Source organism: Amblyomma americanum, chromosome 11 (genome assembly GCF_052857255.1).
Source record: "Amblyomma americanum isolate KBUSLIRL-KWMA chromosome 11, ASM5285725v1, whole genome shotgun sequence".
In the NCBI taxonomy this organism is placed as follows: domain Eukaryota; kingdom Metazoa; phylum Arthropoda; class Arachnida; order Ixodida; family Ixodidae; genus Amblyomma; species Amblyomma americanum.
In genome coordinates, this window is record NC_135507.1 from 88,082,438 (window position 1) to 88,100,320 (window position 17,883).

General features: G+C 48.6%; 1 non-coding gene across 1 annotated transcript; it reads left to right on the top strand.

Annotated features, from left to right (window-relative positions):
• Window positions 1-17,559: 17,559 nt before the first annotated feature.
• Window positions 17,560-17,632, top strand: TRNAL-CAA (transfer RNA leucine (anticodon CAA)). Its single transcript has one exon. It is a non-coding gene; the product is annotated as a tRNA-Leu (tRNA).
• Window positions 17,633-17,883: the final 251 nt, after the last annotated feature.

The following is a 17,883-nucleotide window of genomic DNA, read 5'->3' on the forward strand; positions in this document are numbered from 1 at the left end:
GTGTTACCGGACGCCGGACTTTCCGATTAGCGCGGCGCACTCCAGAAGACGTTTTAGCGTACCGTCTCTCCCATAACAAGTTACCTTAATGCTAAAACGAGTGATGACGATGGCAGATTTCCAGCTTTTAATGAAAAAAAAACGGATGCATTGCAATCATTTCTATGAAGAGAGATGCTACACTTTAATAATTTTTTTCTCTGCATATAAAGACGTACCGACTATACTTTAGCTAACAGCCGACTCAGCGGCTTTTCAAATGTGCCCGTGAAGCTAGACACCTTTGCCTTCCCTGGCCAGTGGACAATTTCACTACGAAGACCTCAGTAAGCTTGCATACACAGCGCACGTTGCGTTGCGAGCGCTGTAAAAAAGCACAACTACGGCACCGATTTGCCGTGCCGCATCGTCGCATTTTTGTGTGTTTGGATGCAGATACAGTGGCGCCATCTAGTGGCAGTAAGTTAAAGCGCACCAACTCCGGGCCGGTTGAACTTCTTATTTTTTTCAATTACTGATGAATATAGCAAGAGAATCACCAGTTATTTTTCTCGAGGAAAAAAAATCATGAAAATGTAGAAAAAATGCTAAATCGGGCACAAAACTGAAGAGCTGCAGTGTAGTCGTTGCTATTTGGCTATGTACACGACATATAATCAGGCTTAACAGCTCAAAATTTGGCAAATAATCTCAAAAACATGGCCTCTATAGGTTTTACTCAAACCTCAACGTATGAGTGCGAGTTTGCAAATTAAAAGCGAATGCCTTCATGTATAGCAAGAAATGGCGCCGAAGAACGCGGCGGCGGTGTTGTATTTGGTCCGAAGTGGCCGTGCAGAGCGCCGCCATGTTTGTTTACAAGCGAACGCTAACTCTCCGCAACGCTAAAAGGGATTCCGTAAAGTGTTTGCGGACCGGTAAGTGGCGGCGCATGCGCAGACGTCGCTTGCCGGGCCCGATAAACGGTAACGTAAAGACGGTAACGATATGCTATAACTCTCTGGTGTATCAAAGCAGTTCAGTATTTTTCGGGTAGCTTCTGGATTTACTTTCTTGGAGAACGGTCCAGATTTACAGCATTTCTACAGGCATTGCGTTTAGCGCAGCACCAGCTGGGATAGGTGTCAGTTTAGAGAGCACTGCATACCGATACTCGGCACGTAACGCAAGATGAGCTGATCACTAGACCAGGGGAAAGCTTGTGCCCATTAGAAAACCTGCGGGTACCCGGCGGCATTGAGGATCGAACCCGCACCTCTCTTATGGGAGACGGATGATGAAATCACAGGGGATTAAGTAAGGGAGGTATGGTGATATCTTTTTGGAGACATTTTTGCTACTTGAGAAATGGGAACGCTTTTTCCGCAACCCTACCCAGTCAACAGGCAAACCGGAAGGCAAGATAGCTTTCATTCCTTACATGCATTGTCTGTCTCACAACATCAAGCAAATCAGAAAGAAGGCGAATGTTCAAGTGTTTTTTTTAAGCCCTAGAGAAATTAAGTATCCTGTGTACAAGAACCTTGCCCGCCGAACAACCGAACAAGCTGCAGTGCACCATCAACCACGCTGAAAAATTTATATAATGTACGGAGGTCGTTGTGTATAATTCCCCGATTTGTTGTGGGAAAAAGCAGTATGTGGGCCAGTCCGGAACGTCCCTCGATGAAAGGCTTCGTGAGCACAAAACAAAACATGAAAACACACACTGGCAGTAATCTAGCTCTGCCTGGTAGGAAGTGTGGCTGTTTGCCCTTTCTGGAGAAATGCTCAATCATTGCCAAAAGCAGAGATAAATTATAATTCGTGAAATAATAGAATCTGCGTATATAGCTCTTTTCAAGATAAATGTGTTAGAACGCATTCTTTCACTCTGCCTAAAAGAGAGGTTGCCTTCCTAAGCTCCGAAAACCAGTGATTCAGCATTTTATTATATTCTTGTTTTTATACTTTTTTTTCTGGCGCATGCGCCTGTTAGACCTCTCATGTTACGTTCGTCTTGGTCGTCTCAGAATCTTTCAGTCGGAAGTTAGCGCCTGCCATGCTGTGTTTGTTTTTGTCCGTCGTCTTAGTTCGCGCTAGCCCTCATGCTATGGATCACGTGGCTTGAACTTGCAGCGCACGCTAGGATGCAAACATCGCCATTGCCTTTGGGGCAACAGCGCCATATGTGAAGCAGACGACGAATTCGAGAACGTAGCGGCAGAGGCTACCCAAAGAAGGTCTTCCATCCAATGGCGTTGACCGACTTTCATGATGCCTGCACTCCCCTCCCCTCGAGACCGACAGTGATCACCCGCTCGCTGCTTCAGAAAGAGGCCGCCACCATCGCTGGAACGACCTAATAGTGCGACCCCATATCGAGCGTTTTTGGATGCCGCGCTGTCATAGGGCTTGCCGATGTGAAATCCCCACAAATTCTTGCAAGTTTTAAAACACAACCTTTACTAAAGTTATTCAAATGCCAGGCGTCTGTGGCCGCCAGCATAATCACTTTTGAGGCTCATCCAGCTGCGCCTAGAAGAAGAAGAAAAGGGACGTATAGGAGGAGCAGAAAATCTTTTGGCACGTTGTAAGAGAGTATGAGGTGGACCCGTAGTCCAGGGTCCCGTTGGCTGAGGCTGCAGTTGCGACGTGGAGGGTCAACCATTGCTGGCGATCAGGGAAGGGGTCCTGCAGTGCGGCCTCCCTTTCCTCGGTGCGGGGGTGAACGAGGGGAAGAATGCATGGGCTGCTATGGGAGCTCCGGTTCTTGCATGACCCCCGCCCTTCTCCCTCTTCCAGAATACTTGTCTTTTAACCTTTTAGCCTTTTAACAGTTAACCTGATGTAACCCCCACGTGCTAAGCACGTAGAGCGCTTTTTAGACACGACATAGAGACAGCCATTTTTATTTTACACTGCCTGATTAAGTATCATGTTTCAATTAAAAAAATGAGGGACGATGAGACATAGCTCTTCTGACAGTTCTGTGAACTGAGCAGTTGGATTTATCCTGTAAGGTTACATTGATTGATGTTTTTACTGTACCGAATGCTTTTACTCTGAGCCGAAGCTTCAGAAACGCGAAATGAGTTTTTTATAGGGTGAGGGCGGGTGGAGGTCGGTCGAGGGTGACGATGGCTGGACGGACAGCACCCGGCACAAATCGTTTGCAGCCTTCTGAAGGCTGCGCCGATCTGAGCCAATCAGAACGGCGTACTCTGTAAAACGTGTTCCTCCGCGCCGCCCATCCTTGGGAAGGAAAGAGCACCAGTGCCCAGCTGCTGCGCGCAGAAGACTCGGCTGACTCGACGGACGCCATGGCGGCGCACCATTCCGCAGCAGGCCTCCGTAGTTTTCTGATAAGTGAATGAAAGGGTCGCCGAACTACCAAAACACCATCCTGAACTACCTTTTCAATTACTTCAATTTTTTAAAGAATAGTCACAGCACCTCTCAGATATTTGGGGAACTATCTGTTATCTTCCTTGGCCCTGATTCGACGAGAGAGCTCTACCTTTCACAATGCTGCAAACGACTTGTGAGATAAAGTATAGCCAAGGGGTGGGGTAATGATAATGAATGAAGGGCCGAGGCCGCTTAGCGTACCGGGTTGCAATGGGCGACGTAACGGGCGGTAACCGCAGGAATACTCGCCGCGGTGTAGGTCCACGCAAGCCCAGGGGAAACGAAGCGGAAAACTTGAGGAGAGCAAAGGATATAAATGTTGTAGTTTTCTAGCACAAACTGTACGCTTGGAGAAAAATTCCCCCAGGACGACATCACTTGCACACAACCCACAGTGTCCAAGGCGTTTCTGGCGATCAACGAAGGCTGAGGTTAGGTTGTTCTTAAAGTGTGCGGCGGTACGACACAGTAGTGTAGAGGGCGCACAGTGTCCTCGCCAGGGCACTGGCAAGTCAAGAGGGCATTGGCTCGGCTCTTTCCCAGTTTTCTTCACGCCGCCGATCCCCTGTGGGCGAAGGCAGTGTTCAACAATCTGACCAGGAAGCGGATTTTAGGACTGCCACGCCGTTTGGCACGGGCCAGTGTTCGGCTGGTTTGGTTTGGCTTGGTTTATGGGGGTTTATATAACGTCCCAAAGCGCCTCAGGCTATGAGAGACGCCGTAGTTAATGGCTCTGGAAATTTCGACCACCAGGGGTTTTTTAACGTGCACTGACATCGCACAGTACACGGGCCCCTAGAATTTCACCTCCATCGAAATTCGACCGCCGCGGCCGGGATCGAACCCACGTCTTTCGGGCCGGCAGCCGAGCGCCGTAACCACTCAGCCACCGCGGCGGCTCAGTGTTCGGCTGGCATCAGTTCCGTTCTTCTATTTGTCTCGCCGATGGGGTTTAGATGCAGTCCTCTACAGCCGCAGTGCTGGCTCAGTCCATTAAAACCTGTCAGTATTACATCGCAAGGCTTAAACCGTCCGCCTCTAAGAGCTTTCTTTTCATACATACGCTTTTATTTTTCACATATTTTGGTGGGCTATCAGTGGGGAGATCTTAAGATGACACAAAATTGGGCTGAAGATGTCATATGTAGAACAGATAGCAGATGGTGTGATGTGATAACATAGGGAATTCCAACGGCAGGTCAACATAGAGCCGGGAGCGGCAATGTCGGGGCGGAGATGAAATTAGGCAATTTCCTGGAAGATAGGATGACCGCTGGCGGCGCATTATGGAGATAACGGCAGATAAACGGAACAGGCCTTTGCCCTGCTATGAATACAATAGGTTGATGACTAAGACGACGAACTCAGTGCACGTGCGCAAACATTTACTGGGACTACATATTCTTAATTCAGGGATACCCCGTGTTACGTCTCGCCTACCTACGACGCGCGGTATAGCCGGCGCGGATGCAACGGACGCCGCGGCTTCGTTCATCGCGGCCGCAACGCCTCCCGCCAAGCGCGTCCAGGCATGTTTCAGTGCCACGTGTCGTCGTGCGTGCGTGTGTGTGTGTGTGCTTGTTTTGCCCACGCTTGTCAAAGCGCGGCAGCCGGGGAGAGGAGCTCCTCAACTGGGAGGCGAGGAGGTCTGACCGGCGCCGGCCTGGCGGACGCGCCCGTCTCGCCTGAACATGTTCAAGCGTCGCCGTATCGGATGACTCTTCCCAAGCCGTTCCCTCTTGCCCTCGACTCCGAGGGTATAAAAAAAGACAGCTGCGCCGGACGCGGGGGAGAGCCTTCGATTCCTTCCTTCGAGTAACGTGGTCGCCCTGACCGGCTGCTCTTTTGCGATGCCAGAATAAACAAGTTGTTCTGTTGCCAGTCGACTCATCCTTTGCCGGGACCTTCGGATGTTTCCTGCTTTGCCCCAGGCCGCCAGGCCAACGCTACCCTTGGGGCTTGCAACCCAAATGCAACAACTGGTTGCCAGCGGTGGGATCCCGACAACGGAGGCCAGCAGCGAAGATATGCGTTCAACTGTATGCTGAGCAGCACAACGACCATCCGGGAGCAGTGCAACGAGCCCTGTGTGATGACTGGTTGCCTGCAGCGGAACGACTGCGCTGAATTCGTGGCTGCAAGGTTTGGTGAGTGCGGGACTTTCTTCTTCTGAGTTTTGCCAGGCTTTTGTTAGTGTCAGAAACAGAGCTGGTAATTGTGGTTGTCGTTGCTGCCGGGTTAGTTTGCGGCAAGACAATAGTAGGCAGTAGAGAAAGCAGCATTCGGAGCAGCCATGGATTTGAAGTCGTTGCGCAAACCGAAATTGCTGGAGCTTGCAAGAGAGTTGGGTCTTGATGTCTCAGACAAACTCAGAAAACCAGAACTGCTAAGGGCGATTCTTGAGTTGGAGGCTGAGGATGACGAGCTGTCGGAATGCCTTGAGACCATTGAGGAGAGGGAACAAAAAGAGAAAGAGGAGCGCGAACGTAAAGAACAAAAAGAGAAAGACGAGCGCGAACGTAAAGAACAAAAAGAGAAAGACGAGCGCGAACGTAAAGAACAAAAAGAGAAAGAGGAGCGAGAACGTAAAGAACAAAAAGAGAAAGAGAAAGAAGAGCGCGACCGTCAACACGCTTTGGAAATGAAGCGTCTCGAGGTAGAGATGGAACGCGCTCGTAATGGAAGTCAGGCACACGGTGCAGGAGAACGGGTATCGTTCAAAATGACTGACCTGATGCGGCCGTTTAAGCTTGGAGAGGACATTGGTTTGTTCCTGGTTAACTTTGAGCGAACGTGCGAGAAGCAGGGGTTCTCTCGGGAAACGTGGCCACAGCGCTTGCTCACTTTGTTACCCGCCGAGGCGGCCGACGTAGTCGCTCGCTTGAAGAGAGAGGAGGCAGAGGATTTCGACCAAGTGAAATCAAGTCTGCTAAAAAAGTACAGGCTGTCAGCGGAGGCGTTCCGTCGGAAGTTTCGGGAAAATGAAAAAGGCAGAAATGAGTCATATACAGAGTTTGCCTACAGGCTTATGTCAAACATGCAGGAGTGGCTCAAAGAAGAGAAAGCGTTTGGTGACCACGAGAAAATTCTGCAGTGTTTCGGGCTGGAACAGTTTTATAGTCGGTTACCTGAGAACGTGCGGTACTGGGTCTTGGATAGGCCAGACGTTAGTACAGTGGCTAAAGCCGCCGAGCTAGCCGAGGAGTTTGTGACGCGTCGGGCTCGCGGAGCTAAGGACGGTCAAAAGGGTGAATTTGGCTCCAAGTCTGAGAGGCCGAAGTTCACACCCATGAGAGCATGGGGGGACACGCGTAGTGCGGATGCGAGTGAAAGCAGTCCGACCGAACGTAAGGAGACGGCGGCAGCCGAAGCCGAACGCAGAAAGCGGTTCGAGAGGAGGCAAGCGCGCGTGTGTTATACGTGCCAGAAGCCGGGTCACTTTTCGGCGCAGTGTCCAGAAACAAAAAGAGAAGTCGTGTGTTTGTCATTATGTAGCACTGACGAGAACATGAAGCTTCTCGAGCCTTACATGCGAGACTTCCTCGTGAACGGGAAAGAGTGCCGAGTGCTTCGTGATTCCGCAGCTACAATGGATGTAGTTCACCCCTCTTACGTAGAACCCGATATGTTCACGGGCGAGTGCGCATGGATCAAGCAAGCAGTGGAAGCTCATAGCGTGTGTCTGCCCGTAGCAAAAGTGCTTATTGAAGGACCTTTCGGAGCACTTGAGACGGAGGCCGTAGTGTCATCTAGGCTGCCCCCCCAGTACCCGTATCTTTTTTCGAACAGGTCCGATCACCTCCTGCGCGAGAAGGGGCTTTTGTTTGGTGAGGCTAGCGTTCAGGCCTTAACCAGACCGAGAGTTCGGGAGCTCGCTGCAAAGGCGGTAGTTGCGGGGCCGACGTTGTCGAGCAATGAGAAAGGGTCGGAGGCGCAGCAAGCTGATATTCAGAGCACGTCCGAACTGAATAAAATTGAGCCTGTAGCATTGAAGGCACCAGGTACTGGAGAGGAAATGCCCGACAAGGGAAAGTTAGAAGAGCTTCCGGTCGAGCTTCCGGGACTAGGCTCAGTTACGAACAGGGAAGACACCGATCAGGTCATTAGTGACTTAATCATTAAAGCACCGCTGTCAGCTGAGCAGAAAACCGAACTACACCAACTCTTACAAGAGTTTCAAGGTCAGTTCTCTGAGAGGCCTGGTAGGACTTCTGTCCTTACTCATGATATAGAACTTACCTCGCCAGAGCCAGTACGATCCAAGGCGTACCGGGTGTCACCCCGCCAGCGCGATATTATGGAGGCTGAGGTAAAGAAAATGCTACAGCTCGGTGTTATTGAGGCGGGTGAGAGTGATTATACCTCCCCTTTGATTTTAGTTGAGGTACCGGGCAAGGAACCTCGTCCTTGCGTCGACTACCGCAGGCTTAATTCTATCACTAAGGATCAAATTTATCCGATCCCTAACATCGAGGAGCGCCTTGAGAAAGTTAGTAGCGCTCAGTTTATTTCCACCCTAGATCTTGTCAGGGGTTATTGGCAGGTTCCACTTACAGAGGAGGCTAGTAGGTATGCGGCGTTCATTTCACCAATGGGAACATTCCGTCCTAAAGTTTTGAGTTTTGGTTTGAAGAACGCGCCATACTGCTTTTCAAGCCTCATGGACAAAGTGTTGCGGGGACAGGAAGAATTTGCTTTACCGTATTTAGACGACGTAGCGATATTCTCCGCATCCTGGTCTGAGCATATGGCACACTTGCGGGCAGTGCTAACCCGCCTGCGCGAAGCGGGCTTGACAGTCAAGGCTCCCAAGTGCCAATTAGCACAGGCCGAGGTTGTCTACCTCGGTCACGTGATTGGACAGGGTCGTCGCCGCCCCTCTGAAATAAAGGTGGCCGCTGTGCGAGACTTCCCGCAACCGCGCACGAAGACCGATATTCGGTCGTTCTTGGGTGTCGCCGGCTACTATCAGAGGTACATCCCCAGGTACTCCGATATCGCGGCTCCCCTGACGGATGCTCTAAGAAAAACAGAGCCCCAAACAGTCGTCTGGAGCGAGACAAAGGAGAGAGCTTTTAGCGCCCTAAAGAGCGCCCTAACAAGCCAGCCTGTGCTACGATCGCCAGACTATACCAAAGGGTTCGTTGTTCAGTGCGATGCTAGTGAGCGAGGCATGGGCGTTGTACTGTGCCAAAGGGACAATGGAGAAGTGGAACACCCCGTCCTGTATGCTAGTCGTAAGCTGACCTGTCGTGAGCAGGCGTACAGCGCCACCGAGAAAGAGTGTGCGTGTCTCGTGTGGGCCGTTCAGAAATTGGCATGCTACCTAGCCGGCTCGAGGTTTATCATTGAGACGGATCACTGCCCTCTCCAATGGCTGCAGACCATATCTCCCAAAAATGGCCGCCTCCTGCGCTGGAGCCTCGCTTTGCAACAATATTCCTTTGAGGTGCGTTACAAAAAGGGGAGTCTCAACGGTAACGCCGATGGCTTAAGTCGAAGCCCCTAACGTAGGAATCCGCCTCAAAGTTGTTGGTTACTGATGTTTTCTTCCTGAGGCAGGATTTTTAACATATTGCTTTTGTTTAGTGTTTCAAAGTGATTATGTGCTTTCTAGTGCAATTTTCCAATTTGTGGACGCGTTCTGAGTGCTGCTTGACTACTGTAAGGAACTAGGCAGTAGTATAAAAGGGGAAAGAGCCTGGCAGAGCTTAGTGAGGGTTGTCTCGTGCTTGCTGACTGAGCGGTTGCGTTTCGGCGTAGTTCTAACGCTTGCTGGGAACGAGCACAAAAATGGCAACTCTCCCGAAGTGACTTTACAGTGTCCTATGTGATCCTGAACCCGAGAACGAGGCCTTCTCTGTGCGCTGCGCTCAAGCAACGTCGAGGGACGATCGGTTTCGATTACGAGCATCATCGAGCGACATCCCTCTGGACAGCGGATGCAGTCCCCTGACCATCGGGATCTCCTTCTCCCGGCGGGGCGGTCTGTTACGTCTCGCCTACCTACGACGCGCGGTATAGCCGGCGCGGATGCAACGGACGCCGCGGCTTCGTTCATCGCGGCCGCAACGCCTCCCGCCAAGCGCGTCCAGGCATGTTTCAGTGCCACGTGTCGTCGTGCGTGCGTGTGTGTGTGTGTGCTTGTTTTGCCCACGCTTGTCAAAGCGCGGCAGCCGGGGAGAGGAGCTCCTCAACTGGGAGGCGAGGAGGTCTGACCGGCGCCGGCCTGGCGGACGCGCCCGTCTCGCCTGAACATGTTCAAGCGTCGCCGTATCGGATGACTCTTCCCAAGCCGTTCCCTCTTGCCCTCGACTCCGAGGGTATAAAAAAAGACAGCTGCGCCGGACGCGGGGGAGAGCCTTCGATTCCTTCCTTCGAGTAACGTGGTCGCCCTGACCGGCTGCTCTTTTGCGATGCCAGAATAAACAAGTTGTTCTGTTGCCAGTCGACTCATCCTTTGCCGGGACCTTCGGATGTTTCCTGCTTTGCCCCAGGCCGCCAGGCCAACGCTACCCTTGGGGCTTGCAACCCAAATGCAACACCCGCTTTGCCAAAGGGCGTATAAGTAGGGGGTTATTGCAACTTGGACAAAAACAAACCTTCATCAGTACAGCACACTTGTTATAGGACAATGGATTCCACTCTGTAGGATGCAAGCTTGGGCGAGTTGGTATAGGTGCATACTGAGTGGTACAGCCAGCCGTACGAAAGACAGACAGAAAAGAAAAAAAAGCACAGACGAGCGCTTGCTTGCAGCTATATTTTATTTATTTACTACATTTTTTTTCTTTCGTCCGGCTGCGCTGTTCCACCCAGTATGCTACATATTCATGGCTTGCGTGTCAGTGTCTCCACTTATGTGCAAGCGTGAGCAAAAGCGCAGAGTCCACGAGAGCTGGCTGAACTGTATGCCAGTGCTGCCTTAACACGTAGAAAAATTTCTTTATATATATAGTCTATAGACTGTCCATAGACTTCTATCTATGTCTATAGACTCTCTATAGACAAACTCTAGATAACAGTCTATAGGCAATACAAATCCTATTGACAGTCTGTAGACAATGCATAAATCTATGGTCATGCACTTTTAGTAGACTTTAGTCTATAGACTATGAATAGACAAAAAGAAACATCTATAGGAAGGCAGTATATAAGAAGTCTATAGACTGTGTATAGGCTATTTTTGTGGGGGTGATGACAATGGGCTTGTTGTCGAGATATACACAGGGTGCCCTGCCTAATATGCTATAGCCTTCTCGCCTGCCCAGCCCCGTCAGGCAAGACCTTTTCGACAGAAAAGCGCAGTCGCGGTGTCTCCACCCGCTGTGTCCGCCTGCAGACTCATTGTGGACAGCGAAATGGCTGTCGCCATTCATAGCTGGCGCTTAGCAGTTATTCACGTCGTGAGGAGTGGAGAGCTGACTGGCGGTACATGTAGCGCGAAGGGCCGGGGTGTGTCGAGCGAAGCTGTCTTCAGGGTCACATGTCGGCGACTTTTCCTGTTGGCAACAGAAGTGCTTCGTGAGCGCAAGCGTGCGTCTTGCTCCTTGCCGACAGGTCTACTTTGGGTACAGCGCTCCGTTCCTCTCCGGTGCGATCTGGGGGAGTGGCATAACTCAGCGAAAGCGAAGGACTGCTCCCAATGCAGAAGGGACGTGGAGCACGTGCTGTCTAACAACGTTATATATTTTCTTTCTGGGGAGGGGGGGGGGGCGGAGGGGGGGGGTGACACTCACTAGGGTTATTTTATCGATAAGGCTGGTAAAAATGATAGTTGAGCAAGTTTTTCTCGAGAGAAAGTATATATTATCAGTATATTTTCGTTGAGGACACGGCACTTTGTTTAACAGCCGAGTTTCCAAACTTTTTTTCGCGCTGTCATGGAAACGGGCGTTGTCAAAGAGGGGTACACAGGCACTGACGACTGCGATGGCGTCTTCACTTTCGACCAAGGTTGGAAACTGCGCAAAAGGAGGAGGAAAAGAGGGGAAGAAATGAACACGACACCACTTTACCTCCCGCCCTGTTCGTTTGGCGCAGTTTCTAACCTTGGTCGAAAATGAACCAACCAGTCCGCAAGTCTGTCCTACTGAGGCAATTTGCTATGGACAAGAATTTTCCTTCCACTCAATCGTATTTTCGAGGTTGCGAACAAAGCGAAATCATACTTCAGTGGAACACGTTCTTGGGCAAGTTGGTTCAAAGTCAGCAGAATGTGAAGCTAAGCATGCAAACCCTTTTCTGAAATGTGCTGTGGGGGTAGTCTATAGCATCCCGCTGACTTGTGGAAAGGTGGACAGGCCGATGTATTAATGAACGCCTAACGGAGCATAAACGCTCGCTAAGAACCGGCACCGGATCACATTTGCCGCATCACTGCGAGGACTGCGGCAAAAAAGAGCAAGAAATTTGTGAAGCGAAGCTCCAAGAAACTCAGATATTATGTAGGAGTAAAGATAAGACTGCCCGTGAACTGCTAGAAGCCCACCGGATTAAAAAAAGCGAGAGTTCCTGTGTCAGCACCCCATCGCTGGTCATTCATAAGAATGAAAGTATATTTTTCGATAAATTTAGAAAGATTTGAATCACTTTTGTTGCCCCACTTTGTAGTATCCTTCCCCTCGCACTAGTCATTTACCTGTTGTTTGTTATATTGTCTTTGTCTCCCTTTCCACCACGCCTTCCTCTTGGCTATAAATAAGCCGTTCTTGAATTCAATAAGCAGTTGCAAGTAGCACCTGTCTCGTGTCTTCCTTTCCTGTGTGCTGTGTTTTTGTGCGCTTCATCTACTCCAGCGAAATCATACGGGGCCAACTTCCGGAGATAACAGGGATGGTCAGTGGTGCCGGTTTGAAATACACGTATGCATATGCATTCATAGTATTTGTAGTGAAATTTCAGACATAACTTCACCAGCGAAAGCACGAGACACGATGCACGAGATGTTAGGTCTTCCGGGTCCAGCGCTGTCCTGTGTTGTTCTTCTCCTGGTGTCTCGTGCTTTCGCTGGTGAAGTTATGTCTGAAATACACCAACAAGCCCACATGGTTACCTTGTTTGTAGTGAAAGTTAGTTTGAACTTTCTTGTCTATATAAACTGGTGTTTGTTCGTTAGCAAAAGGCGTGTTTGTAGCCGGCAAAACCGAATTTATACATAGATCAATTTTCCCGCCACAAACTGGCGTCAACAGCGAAAACCACTCCGTGCTCACTGCTTTGAAGTGAATGACGCCGTAGCCTATAGCCTCAGTGATTTTCATCCAAGAAACCGTATTGATGCAATCGCAGTTCCCATCTGAAAACAGCCGGGGGTCACGATTTTTTTATTTCATTTTCTCTCCTTTTTCTTGCATATAAAGTTCCTCATTCAGTTTAAGGTAGCCTTTTTGTCATTAGAACTCAATTTCTCCTGTGCAGGTGTTTCGGGATGGGTGTAAAATGATATTGTGCCGAAATTTATCAACACTCGGTCAGGAATAAAATCGCGTGCTGTTGGTTCCTTACCGTTGCCTTCTTGCACATGCTAAGCGTACTGATAGTTACTTACAGTCGAAGATGCGTACCAGGACAGGCTGCTCAACAGAGTTACGATAATGGAAGTTCAGTTCGCGCAGTACACACTGCCTTGCCCCCCCCCCCCCCCCACCCTTCCCTTGACGTATGTAATAGGTGAGTCCGAAAGAAGGAAGGACTCCCCGCTCCACTAATGTACTGGGGGTACTCTCCCGTTGACAGCGAAAACACATTGTGTATGGCTGGCTCCGCTTCCGTTAGTGGGAAACAAAAAAATCGAGAGATGTCTAGAGCATAAGACGCGACGCCGCAGGCTAGGTCAGCAAACTGTACTTGAGCAGGTAATTTCAAACATATGCAATGAGGCAAGCCCAGTGCTTATGAATGCGTCCATGAGCTGTGGTAAGCGCTTGAATTTCTGGGACGAAAGCGGCATGTGTGTGTGTGTCCAGACAGAGTTCATATTATTAAAATTATTATAATTAAATCTGCAGCAAAAGCAATTTGTAATTGGCCAGCACTACATGCACGGTAACGTTTCCTTGAAAACGGTTTCTGTATTCGTACTTTTCTCAGGCAAATATTCCATGCTCATTTTTTGTTTCTTCTCACAAAATACTGAGTGCCAACAGTGAAAACAAGCCTACTATAGTCGGATACAACTCATGAACAAAGCGGCTCGTCAAACGACCCCCTTCCAGCCAATGGCGTATGCCGTATGCCGATCCTCATGAGCCTGCTAGCGTAGCAATGCAGGGAGTGGCAGATTAAAGAGGATAGTTTCTACCGTAGATGGTCGGAGAGAGTCACTTCTCTGCATTATCACGCCGCAGGTTTACAGGATCGGCCGACGACATTGGCTGGAAGGGCGTTCTTTGACGGTTCGAAGCCTATTCGTTCTTGAATTGTATTCGACTATAGGAAAGTTGAAAGAGGTCTCTTGATGGAATGAGGGCAGCGGAGTGCTTATCTCGAGCACTAACACGATGTTCTGCTGTGTTTACTGTTTGGCACAGGCTTTCCTGCTTATCGCTGTCACCCCAGGCCGATGCCCTTGTGATTTCATGTTTCCCAAGCGGGCTCAACTGTACCTTGTGCTTTCCACCCCGGGCGCGGCTATAATGTGTGTGTTGGAGAAAGATTGTTGGACATCGTGCGTGGCCAATTCCGTGGTGTTCAGCCCTGCGCATGCGTTATCTGTCGAGTTCAGCGTCGTGTTTAGTGAGAGCGGCCCACAACCGCCAGTGTTTTGACCCTGACCACTGGCGGGTCCTTCTGCCTTTCTGCTGCCGACGTTGTGCTGTACAGTCAAACACAAAAGGAGTAAAAAAAAGTAGGATATCCTCTCGCATATGCTGCCCTAGACATAGGGTAGATTTCCATCACTAATTGACATTTTCATAGAGCATAGAAAAGGAACCAGCGAAAATCGGGCTGGGGAAATCTAAACGTGAGCGTGAGCTATTGGAGGCATTCATGATCAGAAAGAATAAGCAGAAATGCGTCAGCGAGCCGTCTGTGATTATCACTGAAAAGGAGTACAAGTTTTTATCGTTATAGTAGGCATGTCATCATGTGGTGCGCGAAGTGTATTGTCTGTAGGGTGGGTGCGCAGGCAGGAAATTCCTTTAAAATGAGCGGTTTTTTCATCGCAATAAATCAGTTGTAAGTCCAGCGTTGTGGTGTGTGCCTCCTTTGTTCTTGTCTTGCGTCTATTTTCGCTGGTTCCTTTTCTATGCAATATGAACCAACTAGCCCAGCAGTTTGCACTCCTGACATTTTCATCACGCGGTTTATTTTTTAAGACTATTTCCGTGCGGAACTGGACCCCCTATCACTGCGACGGAAACATGCTCGCCTATCGCTCTTTCATAAACTTTATCATCATGATCGTTTGCATGACTACTTTTGTCAATCACTCTCTTGTCATTTTCTCCCGCAGTGATCACCCTTACGAAGTCAAACGCCCAGCATGTCACTCAGCTCGCTACGCGCAATAATTCATACCCAGAACCACAATCGATTGGAATAACCTACCATCTGACACTGGTGCCGAAGTTCGAACCAATAAATTTCAAGAAATGCTGCGTACTTACATCAGGATGTGGCGTATCGGTGCACTGTTAAAATGTACTTTATTTTTGGGAAGGGGGAGGGTATTTTTGTTGTATACTTCTTATTACCTTTGCCATCCTTCTGATCTTGTTTCCTTTTTTGGTGCGGCTTTCTTATTCTGCATCCCATTTCTTCAAATTTACGTGATTTATTCTAATCTTGTGCTAGTTTGTTTTTTTTTCTTCTGAACTTTGATCTTACTTGCGATATTGGTGTCTATGTATTTTGTCATATTTTTCTATTTCTTTTTTGTTGTTGCACGTGCTCTAACATTTTATTACAATGTGTTTTCGTGCGCCACCCTCGATGTAGTATTCTCTTCCAGAGGGCTTTTAGGGGAATTTGAATAAATAAATGAATAAAATAAAAATACGAAATACGGTTCACAACAGAAACAAAGTCGCTCATCAAAACATGCGAAGTTCTAGCAGCTGGAAATATTTTAACCGAGGTTTCAATCTCCCCTATTTGCTAACCTCCGGACCTCCGATTGCGCGTTCAAAAGCCTTCTCCAATTGTTAAAGTTATCAAGTATCAAGTTATTATGCTTAATTGCCGTGGGAATATACCTCCTTAGCAAAGAGTAAGCATTTTTAATATTTAGTGATCGAAAGTTACTGCGAAATTTATTCTTCCCCTAAAAGGGGTGCGCTAGAAGACACCTTAGTCCTTTTTTACTGCCACAGAGTCTTGTTCATGTTTAGAGCATACTAATTTATCCTAGAAACAATGTGCTGCTAAAGTCTTCATCCGCATTTACTATTCTTGCTTCGTCAGTTTCTGACTTTCAAAGGTAAGAAAGATGTGCAAGCCAAACGAGCACTGGACTATTCCACAATAAGGACTCTATTCTATTATTACCGCAATTTCCGGTATACAGTCAATGCCCGGTGTCAAGTCCACAGGGCAAAATGTTAGCTGGAAAAAAAATATTTTTAAAAATAAACTTTCCACATGTGGCACACAGCCAGGAGGAGTCGGGTGCGCAACGAGCGCATAAAAACGTGTGTGACGTACATCACAATGAACGTATGGCGCCTGCCTTTTTGTCTGTGTTGATGTGACGCCTTGTTCCACAAGTTAACATGCGGAACCAACTAGCCCGGCAGTGGCATACCTTCCTGAAGTACCGCACAAGCATCACAAAACCGCGTAACAGAACAAGCATTGAGAATTTCCTGCTTTACTGGGTTAATTAATTGCGTAAAAGTGTCAGTATGTATTGCGAATGTTTGCAGAGGTCGCTTGCGTGCAGTATTAGTTCCATCTGCGCCTGGACACTCGCGCGCGAACTCGCTTACCTTTTGTATTTTTTAACTATAGTGCACATATTGCACTTCCCTGTCCTTTCACGCTATCACTGCCCTACTTCACCCCGCTATCGTCAGCCCGCCGCTTTCATTTCCGCTGGCCGCAGGAACTGCCGCGCTTCCTTTAGTTTTTAGTGTATTTTTATTTGTATAATAAACCGCTAAGAACAAGAGAAAAATAACATATAGTTCGCGCCTATAGATAGTCCGCAAAGCGCCAAACACCATCTTTTAACCCGAGGACAGTATATCGAAAATCACGGTACTCATTTATGGGGAGCTATCCACAAATTCACACAACCTGACTGTTACCCCTGCCCCGCCGCGGTGGCTCAGTGGTTAGGGCGCTCGACTACTGATCCGGAGTTCCCGGGTTCGAACCCGACCGCGGCGGCTGCGTTTTTATGGAGGAAAAACGCTAAGGCGCCCGTGTGCTGTGCGATGTCAGTGCACATTAAAGATCCCCAGGTGGTCGAAATTATTCCGGAGCCCTCCACTACGGACCTATTTGTTCCTCTCTTCTTTCACTCCCTCCTTTATCCCTTCCCTTACGGCGCGGTTCAGGTGTCCAACGATATATGAGACAGATACTGCGCCATTTCCTTTCCACCAAAAACCAATTATTATTATTATTATCACTGTTACCGTTGGATTCAGCGATGACGCCGCAAGTCTGTGCCCGTACTGCATCTGGCATACTATTGCAACTGGCGCGCGCGTCGCAAACTTTCTCTCCACCTCCGCCAGTCTTTTCTCGTGTCCCCTTTCGCTGCCGTGCGAAGTATGCTGCTGTTTGATTTACACCCATGCCTTTCTTTTCCTTTTCTTCTGCCGCACCAGTGCCTTTCTCGGGAGTTGCTATCCTGCCCACACCTCTCGTTTGTCCCCATCTCTGGCACCTGTCGAAGCTGGGAGCCGTGAACAAATTGGGGTTTCAGTATCCTATGTCGCCGCTTTTATTTCACTGAAGCGTCGTTGCTTACCTCGCTGCTTGTTTATTTTTTTATTTTTTTATTAATTTGCACATATACTGTCAATCCCATACGGGAATATATAACAGGAAGGGCTTATGTTGAACAATTTTAATAAAAATATTAAGCATACAGGTGAAGGGAAAACAGGTGCTCGTTATGGCATACATGACGGAAACCAAAAGCCATTAAAACCAATCAGCACGGGGGATGATTTTTTCCCAGTTTGTGATGTTAATTATTTGGAGATTAATAGTGTCACCGTAGCTCAGTTGGTAGAGCACCGGACGCAAAATTCGGAGGTTGTGGGTTCGGATCCCACAGGCGGCATGCGGTTGTCTTTTCGACTGTTTTCTTATCAATTATCTTAATGTGATTGGATATTTACATTATTGATCTCTAATTAATTAACACCACAATTTATAAAAAAGTAAAGATATTCTATGCCCCTTGGTTTCGATGGCTGTTGGCTTCTGTCACGTAATAAAAATAACAAAATAAGACAAGTTAGCACAGCAAACAGCGCTGGAGGAGTAAAATGTTTAAAAATAACATAAATAGGAGTAACAGGGTTAGAACTT